The 24,557-nt window shown below is 37.7% G+C and overlaps 1 pseudogene; it reads left to right on the top strand.

The window, feature by feature from the left end:
- The first annotated feature begins 3,425 nt into the window (after window positions 1–3,425).
- Window positions 3,426–4,264, top strand: LOC129668615 (zinc finger protein 120-like; annotated as a pseudogene).
- Window positions 4,265–24,557: the final 20,293 nt, after the last annotated feature.

Genomic DNA, 24,557 nt, shown 5'->3' with positions numbered 1-24,557 from the left:
TTATGATTCATTAGTTTTTGCTGTTTTTATTGTTTTCTACTTTTCTTTTCCTTGAGAGCTTCTTAGTTGTTCCTTTTCTAACCTTTTCAGTGAATAACTTGCCCAAATCTAATGTTGCTTCTGCCACTGGAATCTACTCATTTGCCTTTACTAGCTACTTTTTGAATTCTTAAGCTATCATTTGTGTTGATTTTGCTGTTACTGTTGTGTCTTCTGACTCTTGACTTCACCTAGTGTGTGTACATAAATGTATGTACATAGTCGATTTTCCAACTATACACTTTGGTTTTCCAGTATTTTTATAATTAATTTGTAATTTTAATACATTATAATTTGTAAAAAGCTGTGTATATCAGCAAAAAATATATATTCAATGAAAAATTATATTTTTCTATTGCTCAACAATATAACCTCTTCATATCAAGGGAATCTGCATAGTTATAATTTATTATTGATTTATAAAGGAAAGAGAGAGTAAGGCGACTGCCAACAGACAAGTAAAATTTGGTTAAACTTGTCATCTGCTTCTATGAATTACGCAGAAGATAATTTCTCCTTGCTTTGAAGGAGTAGTTACTGGTGAGAAAAGTTCTCAGTCTCTCATGTTTCTGAGTTTCTCACAAGTTCAGGCCCCAACACCTTTCCTTTCTCTGAAGAGACTTATTTGCTGTTCATGAATATCATTAGGATAGTTTCTCTCCCACAAGTTCAGGCTGTGCACAAGTTTGCTTTACTCACAAAATACTAGAGTTTTCTTTCTAGACTCCAACTCATTGTGCACTGGCTTCTTCCAGCTTACATATGTTGTTGCTGTTTGGCAGGTAAAGTCATAAAACCGAACTAAGAAAATGATGGTAATCAAGTTATTGCTATTGCTGTGTGTGTTCCTCAGTTTTCTGTCACTGTAACAAAATACCCCAGGAAATCAACTTTTAAGCAGGAAAAGTTTATTTGGAGTCATAATTTCAGTATGTTTTGTTGACTTGGGGGCTCTGATAAAGTGCTAAATTCTGGTAGGAACATACGTTAGGCCAAAGCTTCTCACTTCCTGCTGGTGGGAAGAAAAAGTAGCAGGAAGGGGAGAGACTCTCATATATCACCTACAAGGATGTGAGGAACCAGCAGATCTACATTGCTTATCCTGTTGTTAATCACAACTAAAAGAAAAGCTGAGTGGAAAGACATTTAATAAATGTAGATTTGTTATGAACATTTCTCATGCTATACCAAAGAAACTGAACATTCGTGGCTTGCTCTCAAGATTGTGTGTTAGCTACTGTTAAATTGCTGTGAGCAATTCAACCTGTGAGAAACATCTCAGCAGGAGAAAAAAAAATCAGTTCAGTGTTTCAAGGATCTTTGGTCTATCACAGTGTGGAAGGCAAGGCAGAGTTTGTGTCAGCAGGGGCTAGAGCTCCTGGCATCACAGTGTGTCAGAAATACCGAGCTGGGTATGACCTTCAAAGGCCCATTCACGGTGGTTTGAATTTAAAATATTTCTCAAAACCTCATGTGCTTGAAGATGTGATCTCTGGTTGGTGTTATTGGCTAAGAAGGGTTGTGAAACTTTGAGGATAGGAGCCATGCTGGAGGAAAAGCAGCTGACACTCTTTGGGAATGAATAGCTTCACCTCACTTCAGCCCTATGTGTAGATAATATTGTGATCATGTTATCAGGGAACTTCCTGTTTCTGCTGCTATGCAATTGCCACCATTACAGACTTCAACACTCTGGAATCACAAGCAGAATTCATACTTTCTTCTTTAAGTTGCTTTTGGTCTTGCTATTTTATCACAGCAGCAGCAACAACAACAACAACAAAAGTAACCATTACATACTCCTAGAGATATACTCTCAGCTCCTAAGCTTCCACAGCCTCCAAGATAGTTGTAACAGCTGGCAAATGAGCATTTTGACAAACACATTCAAACCAGAACAACTTCAGTCTAAAGTAATACCAGATAGCTGCTGAAAGAATAAAAAGAGATAGAAGCAATCATAACAGGCAGGCCGCAGGCTAGGCAACCTTGTGAGGCCAGGTGATTGGAGAGGCAGACAGAGGATTTACTCTACCAAGCTTAAAGTTGTGGGGAAAAGTTTTAAATGGATAGAGATTGATAAACACAATGAAGCCTCAACCCTGGAGAGGAACAGAGGAAGGGAGCAGAAGGTTCATGCTCACAGGTGCTGGGACTAAGTGGTTTTTGTCTGGTCTGTGTGTGCAGAATGCCCTCACAGGAGCCCAGGGACCTTAAAAAGTTTTAAAAGGTTTCAATTCCTTTCAAAAACAAATTGGAAAACAGAGCCTTATACCAATCGTGCTGCAGTACCACCCTGTGCTAAGCCCCTAAAGAGGAAAGTGACCAGAAAAGAACCCAATTTGATCAAGAAGGTCATAAGAACATACGACATAATATACATGTTGCACAGTTGTGAACTCTCAAGGATGAACCTTTGTACATTTACCCATATTTTTCTTCAATGATTTCACAAAATCATTGGAATCACTTAAAAATCAGGAGCTAAAGATGAGTAGTTGTACTAAATTTTCACTGCCATTCAGTATTCTTCTATTGATAATTCTCTGATTAGCTCTGTACCCCATTTTTTAATTGGATTACCTGGTTTGTTGGTGTTTAACTTCTTGAGTTCTTTATATATTCTGGATATTAGCCCTCTGTCCGATATAGGGTTACTGAAGATCCTTTTCCAATCTGTAGGCTGTCATTTTGTTCTTACCACTCAGTGGCTCTTTGATCACCTCCCCCTGAGGGGGGAGCAGCTTTATCAGGCCACAGAGGAAGACTATGAAAGACAGTCCTAATGAGACCTGATAGGCTAGGGTCAAATGGAAGGAGAGGAGGTCCTCCACTATCAGTGGAGGGGGGAAGGGGCATGGGAAGAAATGAGGGAGGGAGGGGCGGCAGGATTGGGACGGGACGAGGATGGAGCTACAGCTAGGATACAAAGTGAATAAATTATAATAAATGAAAAATTATATTAAGGCTTGCATGTTCGCTCTGTAGCTGAGCGGGATTGAATGGTTGGTGTCCTGTGGTCTGAGCACAGCTGCTGTGTGCTGTGAGGGGATTACAGGCGAGTTCCAAAGTCACAACATGAGAAGGGGAGCCCTCATCTCCCTGTATCAACCCATCGTAACACATCAAGTCACATCAGTACTGAGCATATCTTCATCCATTGAGGCCAGGCAAGGCAGCCCTGACAAGGGGAGGTGATGTAAAAACAGGCAGTAGAGTTCACATTACTCCACTTCTCACTCCACCAACATGGACCAAGCTGCTCATCATACAGATGTGTGTGGATATTTTAGACAGCATTGACCTACAATGATGTGCATGTGAATTTCACTCGAGAAGAGTGGTCTATGCTGGATCCTTCCCAGAGGAATCTGTACAAAGATGAAATGCTGGAGACCTACAGGAACCTCACTGCTATAGGCTAAAATTGGGAAAGTCATAATATAGAAGAGCATTGTCAAAGTTATAGAAGACATGCAAGGTATGAAAACAATCATTGTGCAGACAAACTCCCTGAAGATATTCACTATGAAGTCTTTGCACATCATAGTAGTCCCCACACATGTAAAAGTATGCATACTGGTGCAGATCACTATGGATGTGGCCTATATAGTAATGCCTTTGCACATAAAAGTCATATCCTAAGACATAAAAGGATACATATAGGAGAGAAACCTCATGAATGTAGCCGATGTGGTAAAACCTATGCATCTAACAGTGATCGCCTAAGACATAAAGAAACTCACACTGGAGAAAAACCTTATGAATGTAATCAATGTGGTAAAGCCTTTGTACGTAACAGTCATCTACTAATACATAGAAGAACTCACACTGGAGAGAAACCTTATGAATGTAACCAATGTGGTAAAGCCTTTGCAGATAACAGTAGTCTCCAAAAACATAAAAGAACTCACACTGGAGAGAAATCTTATGAATGTAACCAATGTGGTAAAGCCGTTGTGTGTAACAGTAAGCTCCTGCTACATAAAAGAACTCACACTGGACAGAAACCTTATGAATATAACCAATGTGGTAAAGCCTTTTCACAGAACAGTCAACTCCTAATACATAAAAGAACTCACACTGGAGAGAAACCTCATGAATGTAACCAATGTGGTAAAGCCTTTGCAGATAACAGTGTTCTCCGAAGACATAAAAATTCATGTTGCAGAAAATCCTTATGAATATAACTAATGTCATGAAGTCTTTTCATGTAAGACTTATCTTGAACAAGAACACTAATTGCAGTGAAACCCTATGAATATAACCAATGTGTGAAAAAGTTTGCGTGCCATAATAATATCCATGTACATAGAAGAAGCACACTGGATAGAAACTTTATGAATGTAACCAATGTGATAAAGCATTTTGACATAATAGTAATCTCCTATGACATAAAGAATGCATACAAGAGAGAAACCTTATGAATGTAACTAAGGTGGTAAAGCCATTGCATGTAACATTGGTCTCCTAATACAAAAAAGAACTCACACTGGAGAGAACTCTTATGGATGTAATCAATGTGTGAAAGCCTTTGTATGTAACAGTCATCTCCTAATACATAAAAGAGCTCACATTTGAGAGAAACCTTATTAATGTAACCTATGTGGTAAAGCCTTTTCACATAACTGTCATCTCCTAATAAAAACGTGCTGTTCACAATCATCTTCAACGTCATGAAAGAATTCATACTGGAACGAAAAACTATGAGTGTATTTACATGATGAAGCTACTCAACATTTGTATAATCTTCGTCATCATGAAAGAATTCATACAGAGAGAAAATTTATGAATGTGTTAAAATGGGAGACCTTTGCACATATCTATATTCTACATCATCATAAAAGTTTCAAAATGGAGAGAAAATCTGAGAATATAATCAATATGGTAAGACTTTTGTGTTCTTTGGTCCACTGAATTCAATACAACTCAAACAGGTCAATACAGATGAAAAAAAAATATTGTCATCCAGTTTGATTAGGGACACATAATGTTGAACTGTGATGCCTACCCATCCAATGAGCCAGAAAGTTACAGAGCTTCTGAGCTTGAAAATCATAAAGTTCTTTACTGTTTTACAACTGAATTATTTCCATCAGTCATGGTTTAGGAATATAGGATTTGTTTACATCATTGAGGAAGTCACCTGATACAAAATGTAGGTTTTACAGTCAAAACAATCATATCCATTTGTTCTTTTGTTGTTAGGAAAAGGTATTATGTTTTAGGAAAGAGAATCTGTGGTTTGGGTCAGTCATTATGTTAGGCGACCAAAAATCATGGTATGGAACAGTCATGTTTTGGGCAACAAAAGTTAAGTAATTAAAGCCGGTCAGCTATTGGGAAGTCTACAGCTTTCCTAGGGACTATGAACTTAAACTTATGTTCACCCTATAAATCAATGAAGGCTGGTCATTAAAGGAAATAGTTAGGACAAATTGCTTTTGCATGTTCCCACATAAAATTTACTTTTACATGTTTTGCATGTATATCAAAGTCATCTTCAAGTATACACATGGTCAGATAGTAGAGAGAAACCTTACACATGTCTTCAATGTGATAAAGCCTCTTCTTAATACAGTTATCTCCAAATACATAAAAGAACACACACTGCAGCGAAACCCTCTGAATAAGCAATGTGGTAAATCCTTTTCACGAGGTTGTCTTTGAAATCATGAGAAAAGTCATGCTGCAGAGAAACCCCATGAATGTAGTCAGTATGGTAAGGTTTCTGCTTCATGCTACCATTATATAAGAGTAAAAGCTTTACTGTGTGGGCTGCATCTTAAAGCCTTAGCATATCACAGTAGTCTTTGAGAACCTAAAAGAACTCATTCTGTAGAACATCTATTACAATAAAAGATTTGTTAAGCTCTTTGACCCACCAACTTGCATTCAATTTCACTAGATTATTTTGGAGGAAAATTCTAACAAGTGTCAACAATGTATGCATGTGTTTGTGACATCCATCCTTATTTTGTTTCCAATTGAAATCTCATGGACCAAAGGCTATGGATTGAAACAATAAGATAATCCATTTTTATTTCACAATTCACTTCAATTACATGAAATAAATCATCCAGTTGTAAAATTTATGTGCGCATATTAGTGCATTTTATTTGACCAAACACAATGTCTAAGGCAACTTCCAAATGTGTTTACTTTGCCTTATGATGAGAGAGGATATGGGATCACTTTAAGTTGGGCAAAACAAGTGTCGTACATGGCAGCTAAAGTAGAAAGCTTGGAGCTCACAACCTCCACCTACAGCATGAAGCAGAGAGTGGGAACTACAGAAGGTATGCAGCTGAAAACTATCAAGCCCACCCCAAATAACATACTTTCTCCAGCAGGGATACGTTTCTTAAAATTTCCCAAATGATACCACCAACTGAGAAGGATTCCTTTCTCTGACTTCAAACCTACGTGTTTGATTTCTGTTACATGAAAGAATTCATGATGAAGAAAACATTTGTAGATAAGCTTGTAGTTGCTTCAACACCTTAGTTCAGTGATGAATGCTTATATAATTAAAACATTCATGAGTAAACATATATTTGTTTAAGAATTTGTTTTAATTTCCATTATGTGATAACAGTTTGTCTTTGTGTGTTTATGTGCCCCTCCATTCTAGTTTCCATGAAGCCCAGACCTTCTCATCTGGTCTTCTTGAGACCAGATCTCATACCTGGAATTATAGAAAGTTGTCAAAAACCTAACCTTGGCCCTGGGAATGAACTTGTCTTAATTGCAAAGCCATGTCTCTAGTACTGTAAATATGTTAAATCTTTATATTTCATCGTGATGTCAGGAAGTACAAAAGAATTCATAGAAGAGAGCAACCTTATTTATATAAAAGAGTTGATTATTTTGGACATAATAAATATATTTATTTTCAAGAAAATAAACATTTTTTAATCTATTTTTATCATAGCCTTGCAGGAAGTAAATTATTTACCATGTTTCCTTAAATGTAATGGAGGAGATCACCAACTGTGATTGTGGTATGAATTTTGAAACATTGGAGTAGGGATTGAATTTGCTGTATGGGTATCAAATCCATTCACAGAAGTTTATTAGGTTGTTCTGATATTCCTTCTGTGGTGGCTATTCATGTTCTAATGCATTTCATCTTGGTAATAGGTATTTTTCAGTGCAATGTATAGAATGGGATTCCAATCATCTATGTGGTCCATTGCTTATTTATATCAGGCAGTGTGTGATCATAACTTTCAAGGAAGGGTCTCTGAGAATGTGTGGTATTTTTTTTATGTTTTCACAAATTCATTTAAGATGTTTGTTTTTAATCCTTGCTTGGATATCAATAATTAATTAATGCTTAATAGTATGCGTGTGTGTATATATATATGTATATATTGTTTGAAGTTCCATGCTTCTACATGTTCCCATATTTACTACATGGCACATAATCTTCCTAGAGATTTATCTAGCCTTCTTAGAGATTTATCTAGAGGTGCTAGTTAATGTAACAGCAATGAGATTTATTTCAAAACATATTGTGTGTTTAGTGGACTATTCATTCTTAGGCTATGACAGATATATGAAGACTGTGTGACATTTTGTGGGGTTTATTTTAGTCATGCTTATATGATCAAGTTTATGTTGTCAGTTTTGCATAACACAAACTCTTCCCATTGAGCTCATTGAGATGCATAAAACTTAGTTGAAACATTACATCAGTACAATATTGTATTTTATTCAGATTACAAATATATTGTCACCTGAGGATGGAAGAATATAAAATGATTTGAATAATAAATGCTACTTGAAAATGAAAAAAAATATATTAAAAAAGTGGAAAAAAAGTTTCACATACATGAAAATATTTCTGAAAGGTTCAGTTTTTCCCTGATGATGCTAAACAAAAATAGCATAAAAACTGAAATTCCATCTAAAGTGAAATAAATTAAAAGCTGTTCTTGCCATCACCTATCCACTTACTACCTCAATAAACATTTATTGTGAAGAAAGAGGAATGTATAAATGAGGATGGGAGGCAGACTTCTTTTCTGGAAGTCTCCCAACTCCTGAGAGCAAACCATAAAAGCTCCATTATGCTAACAAAGAAGGGAGAAGTCAGACTTGGGGCCGAGATACTTTGAATAATTTCAGGAGGACCTTGTTCAGAATCCTTGGTATTGTGCACATTATTTTTCTACAGTGCCACCTACAAAGATGGTGTTAGATAGATCAATGCTGTGATGAGGCCGTGCAGTCAGGGAGAGCATCACACATGAGTCTTAAAAGCTCAGAATGTGGGAGTGAGCATTGTGGGAGGACAAGACTAGAGGAGAAAAATGGCCCCCCTGCTAACAATGAATGTACTGTTCTGACTACAACTCAGCATTCATTTTTATGTCCTTCTACTTGGATTCTAGAACCATAGAAGAAAGAGAAAACAAACAAACAAACAAACAAACAAAAAACAATCTTCAAAACTTTCTAGTAACTCTATCCTTGGAGCAAAGAAGTCTACTGTAATTAGAACTGGTGGGGAAATTCAAATGTGGATATATGGTAAGATCTCACACCCCGCCCCACTATAATCTTTTACAGATAGTCTTGCTATGTAGCCCATTCTGGCTTTGAAACAGCCTCCTCAGTACTGAATTTATAAGCCTATGCCACCATGCCCAGCTGTTGTTGCTATTTTAACAATGCCACATAGATGTCAGAATTTCATGTAGTTTTGGCAGGGAGACTCCCCATTAAGGTAACTTCTACAGATAGAGGCAGTTGAAAGAATTACTGAAGCTGATGCCCACCCACCTGGGGAAGTTTACCATAGGGTTCCTCAGTCCAGAAGTAAGCCTACGATCCTTGCCCGGCTAGCCCGTCTAATCAGTTCACAAGAATGTACTTCCGTGCTTCTAATACATCCTTATCACACTAAACTCTGGTGAAACAGGATGCTCAAAAGCAAGTAAATAAACACAACATACACAAACATACACACACAGCACATGCATGCATTCACTTATGTCCAAGGAATGAATAATTACTAAGCGTATTGGAACCAAAGACAGACAATAGTAGAAGATATAGGTGGAAGAACAAACTATGCAAATATTGAAGAAATTTTCAATTCTGTTCATCTCAAACACTGTCCATCTCAAAGAGCTTTCATTCAATACATGGCTAAATAGGATTGCAGAGATGGCTGAGCAGTTAAGACCTCTTTCTGTTCTTTCTGAGTGCACTTAAGCTCGATTTCCAGTACTGATATAGGGGTTTTATAATTGCCATAGAATTAGCTCCAGGATGTCTGACATCCTCTTCTGGCCTCTATACTTACCTGTACACACACACACACACACACACACACAAACACACACACACACACATACATACACACAAACTAAAACCCTTCAAATATACATTATTATTCAGATTGTATTTAAACTATTTGGTTTGGCTTTTTCTCCTGGGTGACAGTGCATAAGGCATTTATAAATGATCACTATGAAATCTATGCTTTTTATTTACACTTTTCATGAACAGCATAGGACAGGAGGTAAAAGTAGCTAAGGACAGAACAACTCCCCCAGACTGTCTTTTAACATGTTATAAAAGCAACATGCAAAGCTTATGTAAAGTTTATTGTATGCAGCTTAATTATCATAGTTCAAAACACTTTAATAAATTTTTAATAAAAACTCACTAATAAATAAAGACATCACACACCAAAAATTAGCTAGACTTAAAATCTATACAACTTAAGGAAATTATATACAGATAGAATTGACATCTAAAATGAAAACTGTGAAGATTTACATTGTGTTTTACACTTTCAGACTTGAATGTACTTTATGCATGTGTCCATCACAAAAAATCAAAAAGCCCATGACAGAATTAGAACTAGAAAAACAATTAAGTTTATAACCTCTTTCATAACTTGTATCATTTTGTACATCCAGTCCCTTACAGTTAGCTTTTTCTCTTTCCTTCGTATTATACTGTAGCCGCATACACATTTGTTTATCCATGTATCTATGTATCTATCTATCTATCTATCTATCTATCTATCTATCTATCATCTATCTATCTATGCTGAATCCCACATATGCGAGAAAGCCTGAAATTTTTTTTTTCTGAGATTGTGTGATTTATAAATTCTAATTCCAGCAGTGGAGGAGGGTTACCCTTTCTCTGCAACCTCTCCAGCATGTGTTGTCTCTTGTGTTTTTGATCTTAGCCATTTTGATGGGTGTAAGGTGAAATCTCAGGGTCGTTTTGATTTGCATTTCCCTGATGGCTAATGAGGCTGAGCATTTCTTTAAGTGTTTCTCTGCCATTTGATATTCCTCTGCAGAGAATTCTCTGTTTAGCTCTGTACCCTATTTTTTAATTGGATTACTTGACTTTTTGCTGTTTAACTTCTTTAGTTCTTTATATATACTAGATATTAGCCCTCTGTCAGATATAGGGTTGGTGAAGATCCTTTCCCAATCTGTAGGCTGTCGTTTTGTTCTGAGAACAGTGTCCTTTGCTTTACAGAAGCTTTTCAGTTTCAAGAGGTACCATTTATTGATTGTTGCTCTTAGAGCCTGTGCTGTTGGTGTTCTGTTCAGGAAGTTGTCTCATGTGCCAATGAGTTCAGGGGTATTCCCCCCTTTTTCTTCTAAGCAGTTTAGTGTGTCTGGTTTTATGTTGAGGTCTTTGATCCACTTGGACTTTAATTTTGTGCAGGGTGATAAGTATGGATCTATTTGCATTTTTCTATATGTAGACTTCCAGTTAGACCAGCACTATTTGTTGAAGATGCTGTCCTTTTTCCATTGAATGGATTTGTCATTTGGGCAGAGTGCAGGGAATCTTAGGAAGGAAGTGGGAAACAGTAAGATCTGGAGAGGACAGGAACTCCACAAGAAGAACAACAGAACCAAAACATCTGAGCACAGGGGTCTTTCCTGAGACTGATATTCCAATCAAGGCCTATGCATGGAGATAACCTAAGACCCCTGAACAGATGTAGCCCATGGCAGTTCAGTATCCAAGTGGGTTCCATTGTAATAGGAACAGGGACTGTCTCTGACATGAACTGATTGGCCTGCTCTTTAAAACCTCCCCCTGAGGGGGAAGCAGCATTACCAGGCCACAGAAGAAGACAGTGCAGCCACACCTGATGAGACCTAATTGACTGGGATCAGAAGGAAGGAAAAGAAGTCCTCTCCTATCAGTGGACTGGGGGAGGGGCACGCATGCAAAGGGTGGAGGAAGGGAGGGATTGGGAAGGGAGGAGAAAGAGAACCACAGGGGGGATACAAAGTGAATAAAGTGTAATTAATAAAGAAAAAATTCTAATTCCATCTATTTTTTTACAGCTTTTTAAATTCAGTTTTTTATTTTCTGAATTAGTAAATACTTTTATTTGTGGTTATAGAGTTTTTTTTATTTTATTATGTAATCTACATTTCTGTTCTTCATTGTACAATATGGTTGTTTTCACTGTTCTTTATTTTACAATAGAAAAAAGAACAGAAAAGAAAGGTCACTGCAGTAGATTTACAGCTGAGTATGGGCTTAATATCTCAGTGAATATCAAGTTCTTTGTTTTTATGGCTGATCATTATATGTTGCTTTCTATAAAACACTATTCTTTCAAATCTGTCAACTTTTTTTTTTTTGGAGCTGAGTAATATTCATTTACTATTACACCATGAAGTATCAAGAATCTGGTAACAATCTGAAAACATTCATTAAGATGATATGATTTCAAAACCATTCAGCAGAGCATACTGTGGGGAGCTTGGATGTTACTGCCACATGCTGAGGTTTGGATCTGGAACACGCTCCAAGCTCACATGTGTTGAAAGCTTGTATAAGGAGGAAGCGGGATCTGTAAGAGATAGTTTCATAGTGAGTGTAAAGCAGGTAATTGGACATGTCCTATAGAGGCCATTAGACCCTGGCCCAACCTCCTCTTTGCCTTTTCTCCTCAACTGCTGTGGTTAAGCTACTCTTTGTGCCTGGGAGCTTGCCACCGTGGTGTTACAGTTACACATGCCTGTTACAGTCCCAAAGCAACAAGATGTGATCCCCAAATCGTTTCCACTTCATGTGTTCTTTCCTTTCTGCAGTTTGTCACAGTGAGAGCTGGCAGACATCATCTGCTAACACCAGGGTGGCTAGTGAACAAAAGTATCATCAACTCACACTTAATAGGAGCTATGTGAACCTGCTTATGGTTTCAGACTATGGATGGGTGATTTGATTTTACAAGACTGTATTTTCTTTTTTGATATCATAATTTTGAAATGTTCCTGCTTTTCCCAATTAATCTGGGGATCAGTTATATGGGTAGAATGTTTTAATTGATAAACATTCACAGGGCATGTCTTAATAATTTATTCAGTAAAGCAAACTTAAAACTACTACCATCCTCTGCAAATGTTTGATTTTATGGAAAAATTAATTGTATTATATGAGATTATTTTTAAGAACGCTCTTCTTGGATCCGATTAACTGCCTACACTTATGCGCTCCTTTATCAAGCACAGACAGTCTTCCCACTGGCTGTGCAGCACAAACATTCTTGTCTTTACCTACTCAGTGCTCTCTTAGCTTTATGCTGAGGCTGGGACCATATGGTATGCCTGCCTACAGGTGAAGCCTCTACATGCTCTTCTACCTTCTAGACCTCTTTCTCCATTCCAATTAGTAAGCATTTTAAGAGTACTACTTGGGTTGGATCCAATAGATACAATAGCCTTAATTTCTGAGTCACTGTCTGGGATATTTCCACGTAACCCACTCTGACTCCTATCGTGCGTCCATCAGTCTGCAGTTGACTGTGGAACACATTGACAATGGACCTCCTTTGCTTATGATCCCTAAAACTTAACGTTGTTTATTGTAGAATGAACTCCACCTTGAATTAAACAATACATCTCTTTATCTCGTTACACTGTATGTTCTGAGGTTTTAGGACCTGCTTTATTTACCTATTTTCTACTACAGGCTTTTCCTGACACACAGTAAGTACTGACTAAATGTTGAACAAGTGAATGAATATTCTAGACAAGAGATGATAGACATTGTATCTAAAGCAATGGTGTTTATCAGTATAAAAGCAACTATATAAAGAAGTTTTCAGGGCCTGGGTATATAGCTAGGTGGTAGAGCATTCTCCTGGTTTATCTAGGCTCCTGGGCCTAATCAATTGCTCCATAAAAAAGAAGAGAACATTAAAAATGTCTTTAACTTAAACATATTTTAGAAGAGAATAAGTACCTTTACAGTATTTAATATTATAAATATTTCATGGTCTGTTCATCTTTTACTGCCTTCATACTTAAAATTAATATTGTTTACAGAATATATATATACATATCAAGCTTTGGGGGCTGCAGTGTTACCTTAGCTGTTAAGAACACTTGGCTGATCTCACAGAGGACCTGAGCTCTATAGCAATAGATCCAGAGAGTCAGGTCAGAAGCCCTTTTCTGACCTTAATAGACACCAGGTACCTACACATACACCCATGTACAAAAACATTCATATGCATAAAAGTAACAAAATAATAAATATTTAAAATACTGAGCTTATACACTGATAGTAAATATGTGTCAGCATTTATGCAACATTAAAACACTTTTTTTTTCTACCAAATCCACTTAGGATTATCAGGAGACAATATTATGCATAATGAAAGTTATTTTCATGTATACTTTACAGAATCAGCCCAATTAATTATAATTAATAATATTATATATTGTAAGTCAATTATTTGCATAGATATATCTCCTTAAAATCCCCTCTTATACTGATGGGACTTGGTTCTTGAGAAGTTTTAAATTATATAAAATTAATAGAGCACAGAGAGTTCCTGCATTCCTCATGTGCCAGTTACATTTCTGGTTGTAGCGACCAGCATATCTGTAAGAAACAACTTCAGGGAGAGTGTTTTATTCTGGCTCATGGTTTCAGGAATAACAATCTATTATGGTGGGGAGGTATGGCGAAGCAGCGCCATTGTGGCAGGATCATGTAGCTGAGGCTTGTTCGCACCTTGGCAAGTCATTAAATAGAAGGCCTGGTCTAGCACCAGAGGTAGATAGAGCTCTAAGCCCTGTGTCTGGCAAGCTGGCTTCTGCTAGCTAAGACAATAGATATACAGGTTCAACTACTCACAACAGTGCCACCAGCTGGGAACCTCTGTTCATGGGGAGCTATGAGGGACATTTTATATTTAGAACAGATGTTCCTATCCTCTAAGCGTTCCTTTTTGTTAGCATCTTCTATCAGTGTACTACAAATTGCAATTAAAGAACAAATAACATTCAACTGAACAATAATGATCACGTACATTATTACTATCTCTACTTCACTGTTTACATTAGGTTCATTCTGTATGTTGCTTGGATTGTAATATATGATGATGTGACTATTAGCTGTCACTCTTTTTTTGTTTTTGTTTTTTCCTATTTTTCTTTCAGTCCTGCTCTGAGTCACATTTTATCTTTGTAAGATTAAAACACATATATTACTTACATGCAATATGTGTAGTGGATATTTTTTTCTTTTTTAATTAATTTTTTCATTAATTATAGTTTATTCATTTTGTATCTCAACTGTAGCTCCCTCCCTCAGCCCCTCCCTCTCCTCCACCCATGCCTCTCCCCCAGTCCACTGATAGGGGAGGTCCACCTCTCCTTTCATCTGACCTAGCCTATCAGGTCTCATCAGGACTGACTGTATTGTCCTCCTTGTGGCCTGATAAGGCTGCTCCCCCCTCAAAGGGAGGTGATTACAAAGCCAACCACTGAGTTCATGTCAGAGATAGTTCCTGTTCCCATTACCAGGGAACCCACACGGGCTACATCTGAGCAGGGGTTCTAGGTTACATTCATGAATGATCCTTGGTTGGAGTATCAGTCTCAGAAAAGAACCCCATGCCCAGATTATTATTTTTTCTCTCCTTGTGGCGCTCCTGTCCCCTCCATGTCTATCTATCTCTTTCATAAGATTCCCTACCCTCTGCCCATAGTTTGGCTGTAAGTCTCAGACTCTGCTTTGGTACCCTGCAGGGTAGAGTCTTTCAGAGTTCTTCTGTGGAAGGCACCTGTCCTGTTCCCTGTTTTCTTCCTCTTGCCTTGAATGAGTATTGAGCATCTAACCCAGGGTCCTCCATCTTCATTAGCTTCTTTAGGTGTACAGATTTTAGTATGTTTATCCTTTATTACATATCTAATATCCACTTATAACTGAACATATACCATGTGTGTCTTTCTACTTCTGGGGTACCTCATTCAGGATGATCTTTTCTAGTTCCCACGATTTCCCTGCAAATTTCATGATTTCCTGGTTTTTAATTTCTGAGTAGTATTCCATTGTGTAAATATATCACAATTTCTGTATCCATTCCTCCACTGAGGGACATCTGGGTTGTTTCCAGCTTCAGGCTATTACGTATAAATCTGCTAATGAACATGGTTGAGCAAATGTCCTTGTTGTGTACTTGAGCATCTTTTGGATATATGCCTAGGAGTGCTATAGCTGGATCTTGAGGAAGTACTGTTTCTAATTGTCTGAGAAAGCATCAGATTGATTTCTGAAGTGGTTGTACAAGCTTGCATTCCCACCAGCAATGGAGGAGGGTTTCCCTTTCTCCACAACCTCTCCAGCATGTGTTGTCACATGAGTTTTTTTTTTTTTTTTATCTTAACCATTCTGATGGGTGTAAGTTGAAATCTTAGGGTCTTTTGGATTTGCATTTGTCTGATAAGCTGTCACTCTTACATATAGAATAATTTATTACACTCAAAATTTCACATGCCCTAGATCAGTCTCTTATTCAGCTGTCATCAAGAAGGCTTTCTCCTGCAGCAGATGGGAAAAAAAAAGAGATCCATAGAGAGACATTACAAAAAGACAGAGACAAAGAGAGACAGAGACAGACAGAGAGACAAAGAGAGAGAGAGACAGAGACAGACACACACACACAAAGAGAGAGAGAGAGGGAAAGAGAGAGAGAGAAAGAGACCTTGGGACACAGCTCTAAATGAGATTCTTCAAGACATCAGAGCTCAGGGGACCCTGCAGAAGAGGAGGTGGAAGGAGTTTGTGAGCCAAAGGGAATGGAGTACACAGAGAAGGCCCTCTAAATCAAGTGAGAATTGAGGGGATAGTTTTTTTTATTTATTTTATTAGGTTTTATTATGTTAAAAATACTATTGAAAAATTCAGGCTATCAGACAATAGAATTCATGTTGACTAATACCTGGAATACTTCTGAAATTATTTTTTTCTGAAATTATTTTAATTGAACAAAAAATTTGCATGTTCAAAAATGCACTTGTGTTCTGATATGCATTGTACAAGATTTGCATTACATTTTGTATAAACCTTGTTAAAATATCAGCACACCAAAATTACAATAAATGATGCTTCACAGTCTTTTACTGACTTTTTAAATAAGTCCCACATGACTCTTTCCTTCACCTGAAACCCAGACATCCACTTACCCTTTACTGTGTCCATACTTTTGCCTTTTCAATAATGAAAGAAAACTGAATAACAGATGTAGCCTTTTTAGGATGGTAACTTTCTCTTAGTTATAGACAGTTAAGATCCATTAGTTTATTTCACATCCTGGCAGCACATCTCCAATACTGTCCCACTGAACCCATGCGCCACACCATCCCTCCGCTGAAGGATATCTCAGTTTAACATTTTGGAAGCGAGTAATGCTTGCAAATTAGTAATATTTGTGTGCTTATGTGGATATAGACACTAATGAGCTTGTGATGTTCCAAGGAGTAACACATAATAGGAGTATGATACGATTACATGATAGTATATATTTTGTTTCAGCCCAAGCTGACGAACTACCTTCAAGTGTGACTGATTCACCTTCAGACAGATGTTCTCACTGTGTGTGAAGGAACTTGTAAAGAACTGAAATGTGCCTTTGAGTATCAAGGTCAATTGATTTGTATTTTGCATTGCTTCTTGAGTCTACGACCCAACTTCAAGTACCTTCAGGTGAAAGTCATAAGCCCCTGCCTTTAACTCTGCCCTTCACTCACTGCGTGTTTTCTGGCTAACGTCCTAGTGCAAGACAGACTACTGTGATGAGTAAAGAGAATAAACGATATCATGTCCCTAAAGAACCAGGGGACCACCTGCTTGTCTCAGCCTTCACTTTAGTGTAGTTCTCCTCCATACGAAATCAGAACTCATTAAAAGATAAACAGGAAGAACCCTGACATCAGCAGCTTGTATAAGATTTCTTCGGAAGATTGACTTTCTCACCCCTATCCCCACCATTGTAGCGTCTGAAAGATGGATGACATAGCAGCCGCAGGATGATTGGGGATGAGGACATGTGAGTGCAGTGCCTGCTCTAAAGGAGGGTTTTCTTTTTCAGAGTGCCAGAAATCTGTTAGCATGTGGAAATGACTATCAGGTGCAAAGAACAGTCTAGGGTTTGAGAATGGATAAGCTGGATTCTTCATCAGAGAAATACAGCCTGTCTTTGTTCACACTTTCCTCTTGGCAGTCAGCTTCAAGATGATTGCTCTAAGCCTGACCCTTGAACATAAATATTATCTGAAGGATGAAAGCTACAATTTCATATAATTCAAAAGAATTCCAAACTCTTCACCGCTGATGACTGGGGGTAGGGCTGCCAGGCTGGAAGTGGGAGAAGTTTTACTTTGTGTCTTGTTCATATAGGAGGCAAGTATTTTTTTTCCAAGTGAAAAGACAGGTTGAGTATTTCTTTGCCATGTTAATGTCAAAACATGGTTGGTGGTGGCTGTGCAGTTGCTAAGTAAGATGGACATTTGTCCAGAGCAATGATAAATGCATACTAATACATTTGTGATTACATGTGAAAAGGTTCTGTCACTAGTCTGTGCTATTATAATCATATGACATGAGTAACTTGTGTAGTACCAGAACCCCTGCACAGATGTATCCCATAGCAGCTCAGTTTCCAAGAGGGTTTCCTAGTAAAGGGAACAGGGACTGTCTCTGACATGAACTCAGTGGCTGGCTCTTTGATACCTCCACCTGACAGGGGAGCAGCCTTATCAGGCCACAGAGGAAGACAATGAAGCCATTCCTGATGAGACCTGATAAGTTAGGGTCAGATGGAAGGGGAGGAGGACCTCCGTTATCATTGGACTGGGGAAGAGTCATAGGAAGGAAGGAGAGTGGGATTGGGAGGGGATGAGGGAGGAAGCTACAGCTGGGATACAAAGTAATTAATAAAAATAAAATTAAATTAAAAAATACAGAGAGTCTTGGGAAATTTACAGCATCATAAAGGAAGGCTTTTGTATCTGGTTAGTCATAAACATGATGAATGAGAAATTTCTTGGGCCACAAATGTTGATCACAATCATGATACATTTTCAGAGCTAAAACCAATCAACATAGGCTAAGCATGCATTTCCTTAGAGTATTGTGAGCTTCAATATTTCAATATTTTCTTTCAGTCGAATTCAAAGACTGAGAAAAAGTGAGCAGCCTCTGTGTCCCTAGGAATTGCCACAACATTAGGGATTAAGTCTAAGGAAACATGACTCAAAACGTATTCAGCACAACTGGGTTTCTAGAAAACAGAACAAAACGAAAACAATCTCAAAGCTAAGTTGGTGGCACTAGTGGCCAAGAGTCTGCACACAAATATAAATGGTCACTTGTGCAACCACTTCGACGAGTAAGAAGAAGGCCTAGAAAACCCTTCAGACGTTTATAACATTTCCCAGGCCGTGTGATCCAGAGAATATACAGGAGAGAGGTCTTGGCAGAAGGTGCTTCCCAGGCTGATGAAGAGAATAGGTGGAGGAATTATTCCAGGAGTCAACTGGGAAAGTATCTTCCAGGCACAATAACCCTCTAACAGAGCCTGGGGGTGTAAGCCTGTAATCTCAACTCTTTTAAGCAAGTGAGTCACAAGTTTGAGGCCTGCCTTGGCAACTTAGTGGAACCTTGTCATGAAATAAAGACGAAAGATGGAAGCTTAGAATGCCTAGTATAGTTTTGTCTTCCTCCTTGCTCCTCTTCCTCTTTCTTTGAGGAAGCTCTGAAGCTAGCCTAAAACTTATCATGTAGGCCAGGCTCACCTCACACTCACAGCATTACACCTGATTTAGCTTTCCAAGTGTTAGGGTGGCAGGCTTGCACACGTTGAATGTCTACTATTCACGTTGAGGGTTAATTGTGGTTATATGTGCTTTGTTGTATTTGAGAACGCCATGTGAATGGACAATTTTTCTTCTTATAAGTTAAATGCAGCCATATTGGAATGAATGAAGAAAGGAACTTGTTATATGCATTTTTAGACCACATGGTTAGGAAATGTAATGGTTAATCTTAATGATCAACTTGATGGGATTTAGGGTCACCATGAAAACAAATCTCAGGATATACTTGTGAAGAATTACCTCGATTAGGATAATTGAGGTCAGAAGATACACTCTAGATATGGAAGGTACTTGTCCCCATGTGGGGGTTTTGGTATGAATAAAGGAGAGAAAACTAGCTGAATTTGCTTTCTGTGAATATTAATTGCTTTGTCCTTCATTTGGGATGAACCTTGACCAGTCACTTCCTACTCCTTTGGCCATACCTTCCCTGCCATAATGGATTGTGTCCCCTGAAAATGTAAGCCAAAATAAACCCTTCCTGTCCTAGGTTATTTTTTGTCAGGTATGTTGTCATGGTAATGAGACCAGTAAATAACATACTAAATTACTAGGAGTTTGGCCCTTGCAATTTAATAGCATGAACTATTAGATACTGCTTTTGTCAGGTAAGCAGTAGGAAAAAGAATATGGTCTTTAAGGAAGCCATGGACTTATAAATTTGGGGAGTCTCTCTGCTCTTGCTTGAGTTTATGGTAGAAATTTATTAAACACAGACCATCACATTCATGCTGGAGGTGAAAGTCTTATTGTGAATATCAGACCATTACGTTATCTGATACCTGTAATGGATTTACCTAACCATAACTGTTTCTAATTAATCTTCAGTAACTTTCAGGATCAAAGAACCTTGCATATCAGAACTCGAATGGTTATACCACATAAGAGCTGTGCTATTAATTATGAATTAATACTCAAGCATCTTTATTATATCCCTTCACAGTGTTTTGGGTTTTTTAACAAAAACAAAACAAAGGTAGTGAATCCCTTTTAGAATATGCTCAAGAGTACATGGGTAGAGTGATGAAGAATATTTCTTAGTTTAGATGGCTGAGATGCCAGTGGTGGACCACTGACTTTATAACATGGAAATTCAAGAACCTCCTTAGGCTTTCTGGACACCAGTGATCAGTAGAGGCAACTTTCTGCCTCTGTTATTATTTTGGTAGCATGGGGAAGGGGAAGAATGCCTAGATTCAAATCTTGGAGCCACCATCAACTTTGTGCCTTTGATCTAATTCTTCAACTTCTCTAAATTTCATCTTTCTTGTGTGTGTGTGTGTGTGTGTGTGTGTGTGTGTGTGTGTGTGCTTGTAGAAACCTGGTATTATTCTTCTCCATATTTTTGTTGAAACTGGATCTCTCACTGGCCTGAGGTTCACCAAGGAGGCCCAAGGGCTGCAGGCATGGCTCACTTGCCACCAAGCCTTATGGATGCTCCTATCCTCACCTACCAGTTCTGGGATTACAATTGTGTGTCACACACCTGGATTTTTGTTTTCTGTGGGCTCTGAGATTGAGATTGTCCTCATTCTTTCAAGGAAAGTAATTTACCCACTGAGCTTCTCTCCATGTCTGTACTTTTAGCTTTCCTAGCTGTAAAATGTATGTCGTCTATATTAATTGCTAAAGATGATTGCTGTATATTTGAAGGAACATAATACAAGTTTGTAGAACATGTCTGACAGATCTAAATCCTAAATACATGCTATTTCTTATTTGCAATATTTGAACTATCATCATTTTCACTGTTGGCCATAGCTGCATTCTTACTTCATTTTTGCTGCTATGTCTTCACCAGATGTGTCTGCCATACTTAATGCTGAAATGCATCGTGGATGTGTCATGAAATTCCTGAGTGAAATCCAAGCCTGGAAGTGTGCCAAAGGTTCCATTTCTCATCATTGTCTGCATGGGCCTATGCAATTAGAAGAGGCATGCAACTGGTTGTGACCAATCACACAGAAATGAAAGTGAAAGAAAGATGTTTCAAAGCCCATATATAATCTTTCAGTCTCTCCTTTTCTTATCTCAGCACTCATTGAGAACTTATATTATAGACACAAAGCTATTTGCTAGGGATACACACACACACACACAGACACACACACACACACACACACACACACACACACACACACAGACACTCGTCAACTTGGATTCCTCTGAAATTCAGTGGAACAAACTCACCCACTGCTAATGAGAAATATATCCCATGATTAATAAATAAGCAAAATTTCATATTCACAGGAATTCTATGGGCACAGATGAACTCCATTGAAAGGTCATTCTTTTTGTTTGTTTGTTTGTTTGTTTGTTTGTTTGTTTGTTTGTTTTTCAAGACCAGGTTTCTCTATGCAGCCTTGGTTGTCCTGGACTTGCTTTGTAGCTTTGTAGACCAGGCTGGCTTTGAACTCACAAACATCATCCTGCTTCTGCCTCCCGGAGTGCTGGGATTAAAGTAATGTGTCACCATATCCAGCTAGAAGGTAATTCTTAATGGTTACTCAATTTTCAGAAAAAAAAAATATGTGTTTACAAAAGTCTTCATAAATACTTGCTTGAACAATTGAGTGTACTATATATTTACATATTCTTTCTTTTTTTTTTAAACTTGAATCCTAGTGGAGCTTAAGATGGATATGAGCAGGGGCTCTGGTCCTATACATTTTATTGGTATGATTGCTATCCTCTGTGTCTTTTTCTATAAGCTGGTACTTGGCATGGGCTTTCACTTAGGAACTTGGTTGAAGTTCTTGATCAGAACATGCATGTATACCTTTTCCATGTGGTTTCAGTCTACTATACATCAATAAGAACTCAAAAGTCTATGAGTTCTTTAATAGTGAGTGTACTGAGATAGCCACAAGTGGAAGTCATTCTATAGTCTGAATTTCAAAGTTCCTTTACTTCAACTCAGTTGCATCAGCACTGTGTAAATAAATCTTCAAAGCGGGGTGGGGTAGGACAAGCCTATGTGAGAAAAAGTGAAAATATATTTGTACTTGTTTCACTCATTATCTTATCACAAGTTCATGAAGTAATGGTCATCGAACACGTACAAGCTCACACATTACATTTCTTGCAGCCAGTAGCTATGCTCATTATAAGTGGGCATGTCTACCAATGAGCATTCTCTGTTTACCCTGATCCATGCCCACTTATCGCTGCTGGGAAATAAAGGTAGGTGAGGTGCACACCTTTGAATTTTTCCATTGTCTTCCAAGTTATCTAGACCATGAAGATTCCAGAAATGGGTGTCTGGGACTAGTATATAAAGTAAGATTATTCTGACAGTAACTTAAAACATTAGTTAAAATATTTCCTCTGAAACTATCAAATTTTGATATTACATTTGTCTACAAAATAGTAGTGTAAAACTGTTAGGTACAAGCCGTGTTTCATTGTGTTGTGAAAGGTCTGACAGTAAAACTCATGATTATTCTCAGAAGTTTTTTCTGTGTTTTATTTTACTGTATTTACTATGTTATTTTTGTATTTATCTTTCTGTATCCCATCCTGGCCTGGAACTCATGATGTAAACCAGCCTGGCATCAAATTTGCTCTTTCCCTGCCTTAGCTTAGGAATCTAATTTTTTTAATTAAAAACTATATTCATCAAATAATAAGTGTATACTGACATATAAAAACATATGTTAATAAATTTGATCATTATAATCAGAAAAGCAATGAACGGGAGCACAAGCAAAGCAGGAGCAAGGGTCATCTAAGATGGCAGGAGGCAAGGTAGGGTTTTTGCTTGGAACAAAAACTATAGTTCTGCCTGAATAGTATTGCTCAAAATTCAACTGAAGCTTTTAATTGCTTGTTTGTGCATGCCATTCTTTAACATATTTGATATGAACTAGATAATAGTAAATTTAACGACTTAGAATAGACTATAATAACATATCCTAGATACTAAAATTCTGAAAGAAAAAGAATATAAATTTAAAAACAAATAGTTCAATTAAAGATTGAACCACACTTAAAGAATGAAACACATATTCAATAAATAAATTTACATTTTGAGATACATCATTTTGAAGGATTTTTGAAATTAACATTATAAAATACATTCTCTGAATAAAAATACTGACATTGGTCCTGATGAGATCTGATAGACTAAGATCAGAAGGAAGGAGAGGAGGACCTCCCCTATCAGTGGACTTGGGGAGGGGCATGTGTGAAGGATAGGGTGGGAGAGTGGGACTGGGAAGGGAGGAGGGAGGGGCTTATGGGGAGATACAAAGTGAATAAAGTATAATTAATAAAATTAAAAAAAATACTGACATTGGACAATGATGGGGCTGTCATCTATCATTCTCTATTTTATCTCAGAAAAAAATACTGTATATTTTAATGCAGTTTGCTAAAGTTGAATAACAAATAAGATAGAACAAGTTTTTCTTTCCAAGTTATCACATCATCAACATCTAGGTTTCTCCCTTAGAGAACTGTGCCAGCAGCCTTCTTGGAATGTGGCACCAACGTTCTACATCAGAGTTCACAACCCTGATAGGTTTCTGCTGTCTATCTTTAAGACTAGCTTCTTTCTCAGGAAAGAACTTCATGTTCGTGCTAATGAGCTTCGTGGTGTAAAAGATATTGCCACAGTCAGGAACACCAGTATTCACTGATGCCCCTCCTCTATTTGTGAAAGTGACTTAAGGCAGAAAGTCTACACTGCACTGCACTGTGTCTCTTGCTATTTCTATCTGCTTTTCTATAAGCGACACACACACACACACCTCATAATGAGAGAAAAACTGTTAGATTTTTACTTACTAAAACACATAATCTTTTTACATTTTCTACACTATTCCAGATAACATAAAAATTGTTTGTTCAGTAAAGCACTGTAAGTGAAAATTGCTTCACCATTTATCTGACTCATTTGTTTAAAATGCTGTAGGCATGCTGGTTTACAATGTCATAAACAGAGAGATTTAAACAATGAGGCCAATATGCCTTTTTTTTCTCTCTCTCAGTTCTTTATTTGCCAAGCATTGGATCAGATTAAAATAAATACCCAGTTCTGTTAATTTAACACCTGAATTACAGATTAACTCTTGGCACGGAGAGCAATAAATATGCTTCATGCTTCAGATGAGTTAGATGCACCTCACAACAGAGCCAGTCCAGGTCAGATGTATCACAGCTGTGGAGCATGTGCCAGCCATGCAGTATCCATGCAGTCTCCTATCTCAAAGCTGCCACCGATGGAGACCAGAGGTCTTCGTCCCTAGTGGTCATTCTCTCAGAGACTCTAGGCACACTAGTGAACACCAGACCCACTTGGCACATATACTGACAGATTTATCATGTGTTTCTTCATAA

The sequence above is a fragment of the Psammomys obesus genome, unplaced genomic scaffold, assembly GCF_907164565.1.
Source record: "Psammomys obesus unplaced genomic scaffold, mPsaObe1.curated_primary_1811, whole genome shotgun sequence".
NCBI lineage: Eukaryota > Metazoa > Chordata > Mammalia > Rodentia > Muridae > Psammomys > Psammomys obesus.
The sequence above is the reverse complement of the archived record's forward strand: the minus strand, read 5'-3'. Positions and strand labels throughout refer to the sequence as shown.